The sequence below is a fragment of the Halyomorpha halys genome, unplaced genomic scaffold (assembly GCF_000696795.3).
Source record: "Halyomorpha halys isolate HHAL.00 unplaced genomic scaffold, Hhal_1.1 Scaffold1116.1, whole genome shotgun sequence".
Classification (NCBI taxonomy): Eukaryota; Metazoa; Arthropoda; class Insecta; order Hemiptera; family Pentatomidae; genus Halyomorpha; species Halyomorpha halys.
Genome location: NW_027116733.1, coordinates 13,818 through 21,446, shown reverse-complemented (window position 1 = coordinate 21,446; position 7,629 = coordinate 13,818).

Genomic DNA, 7,629 nt, shown 5'->3' with positions numbered 1-7,629 from the left:
AAGAGAGACAGTTCATCTACTCTAAAACAATTCTGCATATTAAAGATGTCCCTGCTCTATCTTGAATTATTGACACAACTAAAAAAAAAAATTGTTTTCGGATTTAGTGTAGATACGACAAGATAGTGTAGTTACGTTATAGAGAGTGTCACGTCTTTATTTTCTAAAAATTTTCAAAGGAGAACAGATGTGCCTCCATTTACCTGTACTGAATCTTTCTTGAACAAAGGCATAACTTTTGTTGTTTCATTATTTTAAAAGATTTTTTCGAATCGTTTTAAAAAATAATTACACTTTTGCTTTACTACAAGTTAAAAGGAGTTCTTATCATAAACAGTGACAAATTTGAACCTGAACTTTACGGTTTTGAAGTTGAAATCAACGTACATAACTTATTGGACAGGCTTACTAAAAAAAAATCTTTCATTGGCAAAAAAAGATTATGATTTAATAAATAACATTCACATCCCAAAATTTTACTATTCATTCTATATTCGCTTGAAAATTATAATTTTCTTTTTTAATCTAATTATTTATGATCTTTTTCACTTTTTTCAGAGGAAATTTTTTTTTTGTAATTGTAATTTCTTTGTTCTCTTTCGTGAAATATTAAATAATTTACAATGAAAATACAACTTAAAAAACTGTGCACCTTGGAAAATGAGTAAAGTACTGGCACAGAACGTTTATTATTTGTAAATTTAGTTGTAAGTCAATATGTCAGATGTTTGACTCAATATTTGAAAAAAAAAATGTATATTCAAGATGTTTAAATGCTTCTCCTGTAAATTTATCATTGTGTAAGATGTTCCACTATGGAAGAAAAGCAGCGATAAGTAATACATCTAACTACTTAGTCTTCATTAGACTGCTGATGTGTTATGTTTAACTTTTCTATGAAATTTACTACGATTTGGAAGATTTAAGTCTTTGTTTTGAAATATTCCAATAGCCTAATCAGAATTCATTGTCTCCTTCTTGGAGATTTTGTAATTATTTGATTAAATCTTTATTTACCTATTGTCTTACTGTGTACAGATGTACTATAGGGAGTGGGGTAGCTCAGTTGTAAGGCACTGTTCTACAAACTCCAAAGACCCGGAATTGAATCCGGCTGTAAAATCAGTTATTTGAGGAAGACCCCATCTGCCATCTAGTAGCAAACACGTAAAACAGTAAGCTCATTGAACCCAATGGGTCTGAACAGACAAAAGATAGAATGAACATAGTCTCCATCAGAGACGCATAATTTTTTGGCTGAGATAAACCATTCAGGATAAGTGAGTAGTTCCACTCTGCACCCAGGCAAAGGGACAGATGCAGGATGAAGGAACTAAGCATAGTAGAAGAACCAGTCTTCAAGTTCAATCAAAACCTCAATAGCACACCAATCAACCACCAAGTAAACTACAATACCTGTCATAACTACATTTAAATCGATTCTCATTGTTAGTTTAACTAACTACTAACCTATATTATACAACTCTTTGGCTTAGTTACATATATCAATTATTATATTAATCATACAAGAATAATTAACCATTCCTAATTTATTTTAAATCTATTATATACAGTTCACTCCATTCGTAACAGCTATATCAATGAATTATAATTAATTCGGGTAATATCCAAGACTTTTAACCCCGAGAATATTTGGATTAAACATATGTTATAGTTGCTGTGAGTCAATCCTGTGGTTTCGGGAGCCATCCGGGTTCAACCCAGCCTCATGAAGAGGGTACCCTTAATTAGGGGAAATCTGATTCCGAGCATGATTCTGACCAAATTACCTACTTGGACAATTGTCGGTCTACTTACTCGTAAGTACTTACTTACAAAGTAATGCATCACTGACACTTTATGGGTTTTAGAGGTAAAGATTTATTTTTTTTTTTTTATATATGAATTTAGTATTATCCCTTTAAGTTATTTTACACTATTTCATTTGGTTATTAAGAGCTACAGAAATATATTTATTTATATAAAAATGTATAATTATATACATATCTTAAAAATATTTATTTATAATATTTTTTTAAATGATAATTTTGTACATCCGTGAATAAACGTAATTATTTATCCATCCCATGGTCTCGATTCGATGCGGATATTGTTCTATGCAGCTTCTGAACCGCCGTAGCCCGCAACGCCTGATCGATAGTGAGTGATAATATTATTTATGGTGAACAAGTGAGCATATGTACAAGGCCTCAACTATCTCAACTTCAGCAAATGTTTAAACTTCTGTTCAGTAACCTTCCAAAAATAAATTGATTATAATAAAGAATATATAAAATCGATTCACTATAAAGGAGGAGGAAGAAAAATGAGGAATTACTTATGGAAACCCATCGCTCAGTATATCACGATATAAACCATCCTTCCTGCCCTGGAGTATATAAGGGCGTTAAACCCAATTTCAATTTCAATCACTAAAAGTAGAGACCCCTAATACTTTTTTTTTTTTTATACCTTATATCCAAGTCCATTGAAACGTTTTCCAATCCAATAGTAACCATAATCATTTCAGTTATTTAACATTCTAAATTAAAATATAATGCAAATTTTGTTTGAGACAGATTTGTTTAGTAGTTATAAAAAAAAAAAAAAATGAACATTCATTTGGTCTCACCACTTAACAATGAGAGACGGTCTGAAAAGATGATGGCCTCGAGATCTTCTCCTCTAGAAATGTTAATGGATTATCAATGTTCTATGGAGATTCTCTTCTCGAGGTTTTGGTATCTGCAATATATAAATCAATAAATTTTACAAATTTATTTTTAATAATTTGCGTTACCTTTGAAACAAGATGGACCGAGCAACGGGGGAAAAAAAAATACAAAAATAGCAAATGAAGCCATTCATTACTAACTAACATTTTACCCCACTTTTCAAAGCTTCATCATGGCTGATTTCAGAAAGTAGTATGAATCACATTCAATCTTATTATTATTATTATACATTACCTATGTGTATTATTTGAAATAAAAATTAAATAATAAATCAATTAGTCTAATTAATATTAACATACTTTTGCATGTTAAATCATTCTAATTAAAGATTTTCTACATTGACATACAACTAGTTAGCTTTTGGTTGATGGTACATTCCAGATTTTTAAACTTGTAATTGTTTTAAAATTGCATGACACAATTTAAAGGTTGTAAATAAGATTATTGTATGTATATGTGTAGAAATTACACCTATACAACTAATAAATTATTTTATAAACATCATAATCGTATCTTTTTTATATAAAAAAATAAATAACTTAATCAGAAATTGTAGCTTCTATAGTAACCTGTTGTCTCCAACCCATTCATTTTCCGCCCATAGCTTTTGTGGCCCTGACATATTTTTCTTTGCCTGCCTGGAGGTCTTTTATCTTCCAGACAAGATTTTTAGGTGATTTTAGCCAGCCTGAATTCTTCTTACTTTCTCCAGACGTGATGGAACCGTCATAAATGAATCTCTTCGATCACTTTCTTGGCAGGTCTAATATCATTCCTTTATAGTGAGTGAGCTTCCTCACGCAATCTCTTCTAGGCCCGACTATTCAGAAATTTGCATTTTATGATCTGGAGTGATTCCCGTGTTTGTTTATATGAATGGCTTTTATATACTATGCCTATGTGGTACCTATTCTATATATTTTATTTTTTTAATAATGTATTTATTGTTATTTACAACTGCATAAAAATATATACAACCAGTAAATTTTCTGTTAGTGATAAATTGACATGATTCAAACATGTGGAGAATCTACCCATTGATAGAACTCCAATGACATTTCTAGAGGAGAAGATCCCGACGCCATCTTCATTTTATTTTTAATTGTAGAAAGTAAAAATCTTATAAATAGATATTTGTGTATATATGTAAAGGTAAAATTTATTTATATTTTACCAATAATGATTGAAAGTGATTCATACTACTTTCTGAAATCAGCCATTATGAAGCTTTGAAAATTGGGGTAAAATGTTAGTAAAGAATGGCTTTATTTGCCATTTTTTGTAACTTTTTTTTCCCGTTGCTCGGTCCATCATATTTCGTTAATTATTAAAAATAAATTTGTAAAATATCAATTTATATATTGGAGATACTAAAACCTCCAGAAAATTAGACCTGATTAAATAGCCAGCTGAGAGTAAAAATACTTTTACGGTGATTATTTACCAATCTATTTGTGTCTTTCTGAAACACGAGAAAAAATATTACTGATTCCATTAAACGAAATAATATTCATAAATAATTATAAAAACACAATAAAGCTTTTAGTAGAGTAGGAAAACGACTTTTTTTTTCAAATCATGTTCATATCAGCAAGTCATTTTTGTTTTTAGTGTCGTCTAAGACCCTTTAACATTTTTCAAAGAATTTAAAAGTTGTTGAACGTAATTTATTTGGAGGATTTTTTTTTCTTCCACTGCCCATTGTTCATATTGTCGTTCAGTACTCCACAGCATTTTATCCAAATTCTATGTTATTTGAACCGTTGAAAAGCTGTCTGAATGTCTTCCAACTTATATCAACACCATTTAGACTTAATACCCTAAATAAGGACGAAATAGTTCTTTCAAATAAAAAACAACTTTTCAAACATTTTAAATATTCATTATCTCCGGTGAACCATTGCCTAGTCTGCTAGTATACAGGGTGCTTCAGGGTTAAGTGGCCAAACTGAAAATATGAGTTAAGCATCTCAAAACAAGAAAACAATTTCCTCGGAAGGTATGTCCGCAAACGCTTTGTTTAGAAGATATTCACACTTAATGATTTTTATTGTTATGAATTATTTATTCGTTTACATATTTATTTGTTCTCACTACTTTATTAATTAAATGTAAACATTAAGATCCATATTAAATGTTGTTCAAAATGAAGGTATGTTCGCAAACACTTTGTTTAAGGATTAGATACAATACTAATATGGCCTTGTATCCCTAACTATATAAAAACTATTGGCAACATAAGGATTAATACTACTTGGAATTAGCATTGGGAACTGTCAATAACATTTATCAGTTTGTGAGAGGCTTTTGCAGATTGCTCATCATTATGCTTTCAATTTAAACTGAGGGCATAATGATGAGTACTCTCTAATAACTATTCCTGGAAACAGTACTTTACAAAACAAATAACAGCTATCCCTTCTTAAACAAAAATATATGTATAGAGGATCAAACTGACACAAACTATAATTTATAAACATTATAAAACGTATATGCAATAATATTATTTAAAAGAAAAATAGTTATTTGATATATTGATCGTGGATTTCAATTGTGTATAATCAGTGGTATGGACAGATGGCGCATCATTTTTTTTTTCCTTTGAAGGGAAACGAGGCTTTATTCCGATCCCCTATCCCTGGATTTTTCGCCCTCGGTGTATTTCAAGGTAAATTATTCTGGATCATTCTTTTTTCTTTAAATATTACCCAATCGTTAAATCAAACAGCTCCGATTCAGAGTTTATTCTTGTTTTTAGGTCTTCTCATGATATGCCTCATAGATAGTTTCGCTATTGATTAATATTTTATGAATTAAATATAAAACATTTATATTGTTTTAATGTAATAATAGTCCCTTTGCAATGAATCGACCATATACTACAAGAGCCGAGGTGAAAAAAGGTAGTTATTTCACCCTAATTTTTGATTAATTTAATGAGAACTATGTATAATTACGGGGGTACCGGTAGCAGCGTGGTAACGCGCCTATCTGCCAACGCAAAGGTTACGAGATCGAGTCCCCGGCCCTATTTGGGATTTATTCAAGCATATTATTATACAATACTCACTCAAAACCTCCCCCCAGGCATTTGTGAGGCCCGTTAGCCAATGGGTGGTACTCACAAATATTGGCGTGGTAGTGACGAACCCACTCTATGAAAACCACGTCATGAGACCTCTAGAGGTCTGTCGCGCCAATAATAATAATATATAATTACTAGTCAAAATTGATGAGCTTGCCAAGTATAGGTAGGGGGAATAAAAAATGGCAGCAGTTTCAAAACGTTAAAAAAAATTTTATTTTATTCAGAGCTCTATATTTTCAAAACTACACCAAAAATAACGAAAATCTAAGAGAGCATCATTTAAATAAGAGTAAATTTACTAAAACATGTGCTCTATTAGAGCTATTTACGCGATTTAATATTTCGCGATTTATAGCTTTTTAAATTCCAATATTTTTAACGGAATCGCAAAAAAATCAGTAGTTTTTATAAAATGGTTTATATGAATTTATTTGTGTAAAACTAAATATAAATTTTAATGCACAACAATTTTTTTTTATAAATTTTATTTAAGGAGTAGTACGTTTTATGATATTTTATTAAATAAATTTGCAAAATATTGATTTCTAGTTGTTCGGACTAAAACTTTAATTTATGAAAACTTTTATCTCGGGAACCATAGGACGTACAGATGTCTCTTATTACTCAAATTAAGTGCTTTTTGAATGCACTATAAAGTAGTTTATGACGTTTATCTTTGTAGGAGTAGTAGTTTTTATGATATTTAAAAAAAAATTATCCAAATAACCAGAAATTAACTTTTTTGTTAATTTATTTTGAAAAATATCATAAAAACTACTACTCATACGAAGATAAAGATTATAAACTGCTTTATAGTGCATCAAACATGCTTTAATGTGAGTGGTAATAGACATCTGTACGTCAAATAGAATTTGAGATATAGATTTCTCAAAATAAATTTACTAACTACTGATTTTTCTGTGCATTCTTTATTAAATGCTGCTATTTAAAAATCTATATCTCGCGAACTATTGAACGTAAATATGTCTATTAGGGCTCATATTTCAGAAAAAGCACTCGACTTTAAATGATATTTTAATTCACTCGACTTTAAATGATCTTTATAACAACTATCTTTAAGTAATAGTTTACAAACTAAATAATTACGTTGCCTTACTGAAAAATATCACTTTAATTTTACAGTGAAGATTAAGCTATCCGTAAGCTTATATTAACCATGAATTTTACTCCCTGGACCTCATAGCTAGTAACTACCTAGACCTGCATGAACAATTTTTTTTATTTATTTTTTTTTTTATGTGGTCTACGAATTTTCGATGGGAAGCCGCGCTTCTGAATAATTCGAAACATAAAAATGGGATATATATTGGAAGTCATATTTAGAGACAGACAGACTAAATATATTTTTTCAATATTTTGAGCTCAAATCTTTCTAAACACTTTTGTAATATTAATGAGTTATTAACAAAAGATCTTGTGAAACTTAAAACTTTTTCGATTAAATTTCAGGCGCTTTTAAACATTGCTGGATTAAACTAACTTAAGTCTCTTTCCATTTTAAGCAAATATTTCAGTTATGAGTTAGGACCGTCGTTCCTTGGGGTGGGAGTCTTAGTAGGGTGGGTCCGGCCGGGAAGGATTCCCTTTTTTTTATGATCTCCTCTTGGAGATTGTGACATGTCGTATATCCACGAATCTACTCACGATAATTTTCAGTTAGAATATAAACGATTAATTGTTATTACATAAACAATTAATATCAAACTTGATGACTTCATTATTTTTATAATATATGCTTGTATGTATTCTGGCTTCTTTCAGTTTTAGTTCATTTATTTTGTATAT